This window comes from Chelonoidis abingdonii, chromosome 2, assembly GCF_003597395.2.
Source record: "Chelonoidis abingdonii isolate Lonesome George chromosome 2, CheloAbing_2.0, whole genome shotgun sequence".
Taxonomy (NCBI): domain Eukaryota; kingdom Metazoa; phylum Chordata; order Testudines; family Testudinidae; genus Chelonoidis; species Chelonoidis abingdonii.
In genome coordinates this window covers 196256857-196259821 of record NC_133770.1, presented here as the reverse complement: position 1 = coordinate 196259821, position 2965 = coordinate 196256857, and positions in this window count along the sequence as shown.

Genomic DNA, 2965 nt, shown 5'->3' with positions numbered 1-2965 from the left:
GCTTTTTTGATACTGGGACTGCATGGTCACTTGTGCTGATCAGCTCTCCACGCTGGGCAAACAGGAAATGAAATTCAAAAGTTCACGGGGCTTTTCCTGTCTACCTGGCCAGTGCATCTGAGTTCAGATTGCTGTCCAGAGTGGTCACAATGGTGCACTGTGGGATAGCTCCCGGAGGCCAATACCATCAAATTATGGCCATACTAATGTTAATTTGAAATAGCAATACTGATTTGAGTGCTACTCCCCTCGTCGGGGAGGAGTACAGATATCGCTATTAAGAACCCTTTATATTGAAATAAACGGCTTCATTGTGTGGATAGGTGTAGGGTTAATTCAGTTTAACGCTGCTAAATTAGAAATAAACTTGTAGTGTAGACCAGGCCTAAGCCATGCATAACTATTAACCGAGATCTAAAGAGGTGAAAATATACAACAAAAACACTCAAACACTTTGTAATGGCTTGGATATCGACAGGGAGAGATATGACTTGGCAGGAATCTCACCTACCATGTGAGTTATTTTACTGCTGCATGATGGGCCAGAATTGAGGGTGTTCAGTACCCTACAGGACTGGGTCCCATCTGATGGATCCTTCAGTTTTGGGGTTTAGATTGCCATCAATCTATCATGTTTCAATGCTACGTTTTCTTAACACATCATTTTGTGCCCTCTGCTACTGAAAAAAACCAGACGTTGTTAATGGTACCACAAAGCAAGGCAGAAAAATATATCTAGATTTAAAAAAAGATACATTTTAAAATTGAAAGAGACCAATTACAAGAACTATAAACATTTTATCATTTCTCTGAGCGTGTGAAAGTACATATATTGTGATTTTTCCCCCCACAGGAAACTCTTCAATTCTTTCTTTAATGGAACATTTTCTTAATGGCTTTACAGTTCTTCAGTTCATTTCCAAGGACTGTTATTTGTTATGTGGCCAGAAGTTTGGATTCTGACTTAGAATACTGAGAGACATTTGAAAGAATTTTATGGAGAATTGAAGCAACTACTTTTTGCAATGTCTTCTGTTCTTTCTTTGACATATGTATGCGTTTTTTTAGAATGTTTATATGCTAAATATTTTTTTTTAAAGATGTGGAGTGAAATCTTGGCCCCACTGAAGTCAATGGCAGATTTTCCACTTAAAAGTCAACACAGCCAGGATTTCACCCACTTTATTAAGCTCTAAACATAAAGTTCATAAAAATTGATCTTTATATTTCTTGTATTACTGTATTTTAACTGTATGTCATGGACTCTTTGAACTTCTGGGGCATGAAGGCAATATGTGCAATACTGAAAAAAGGAAGCAAAATGTGTTGTATAAAATCACATGTAGTCAAGATGAGAACATTATAGATTCAAAAACAGTATATAGGAAAGTATGGATAATTTCTGGGAACAGAATTCTATTCGTAAAAGATCAGATGCATGGTAGATTTAGACTAGGCTTAGATGTGGAGATTTTGGCTGAAATCACATTGAAGTTAATGGGAGTTTGGCCATTGACTTCAGTGGGACCAAGTTTTCATTTGCATTTCACTGTAAAGGCATACAGAAGTTCAGAAAATACTTAGTTTGGGTAGACACATTGTTCTCTCATTTCTTTAGCTCAGTGAATATCCTAAAAAAGATATTCTAAAAACATAGCAGTTGATACCTTAAAGTGTCACATTAAGCAATACATTCCTTAAATTTAGCTATTCCATTTGGCTGCACAACACATTGCCCGCAATAAACTGCAAACCTCATTTATATAATTTGTTATGAATAACCATTTGAAACCCTTTGTATAAAGGTATTGCACAATTAATTTATACACACACACCATATCTATCTATCTATCTTTGGTTAAATCTGAATGGATTTTCACAGGACAAGCAAAAGGCACTTCTATGCCCCACAAGTATCCCTCAGTCAAATTTCAAGTTCCCGTTGCAAATTGTGGGCTCTTCAAAGAAAAAAAAAACATATGGGAAATCTTGTTAGAATATGAAGTGTTAGGTGACCTTAATACAGGATTTGCCACATTTTGTACCAAATGAAGATTTCAAATGTAATACTGCAATGTGATCTACATCTGAAGGTTCCTAGGCAATTTCAGCTGGACACAGCTGCCAGCTTGCTTAATGGTTTTTCCTTTGGGGAACAAATTACACCTGGTCTCTAAGATTGGCTCTGGCTTCCATTTCATTTCTATAAGCAGTTCTAGATGCTGGTTTTGACCTACATTATAACGCCCTAAATAGTTTGGGTCCTGGGCACCCTATACACAACTTCTATGACAGAGAACACATTGCCATATAATATTTCAGCAGCTGAAGACTCCCATTTTAAGTGAGAAGGGGCTAGCAACAGGGCATTTTCCATGAGTGAACCGCACTTTAAGGAATCACTGCTCTCTTTGTCTGAGTCCGTTGACTATCTAGGCACACCTCCTGGCTTGTCTATTCTACCTGACTTTTAAGGGTTGTGTTTGGTTGAGGTGGGCATAAGTGGGTTAGAAGAAAATAATTTTTGGCATGATTGGTTGGGTGAGTGAAGAAGACTTTGTTACAGAAACTTTATATTATATATATAGATATAGATATATATGCTGAAAGTTACAAACTTACTGAGTTTCTGTAACAAAGAGAGAGAGAGAGAGAGACAGACAAAGTTTCCCCTCTGCCTTGGTGGGTTCTGCGCTTTCTCGCACATTTGCTCGCCTCAGAGGTTTTTGGCAGTCTTCAGTTTGGCTCCTTTTGTTAGTGGCACAAATCTGCCGTTCATTCGGCTAACCTCATCACTGTCCAGCATGGGGAAAAGAACAATCCCCCACAGACTTTGCTGGCCCACCTAATGGGTCAGGGGACAAGCCAGAGACCTTTCCCTCTGGTGGGACCCACAGGCCAGATCAACTCCTCTTATATAAAATGGGGAGTTGGGGGGAACCCAGGCCTGCCCTCTATTCCAGAT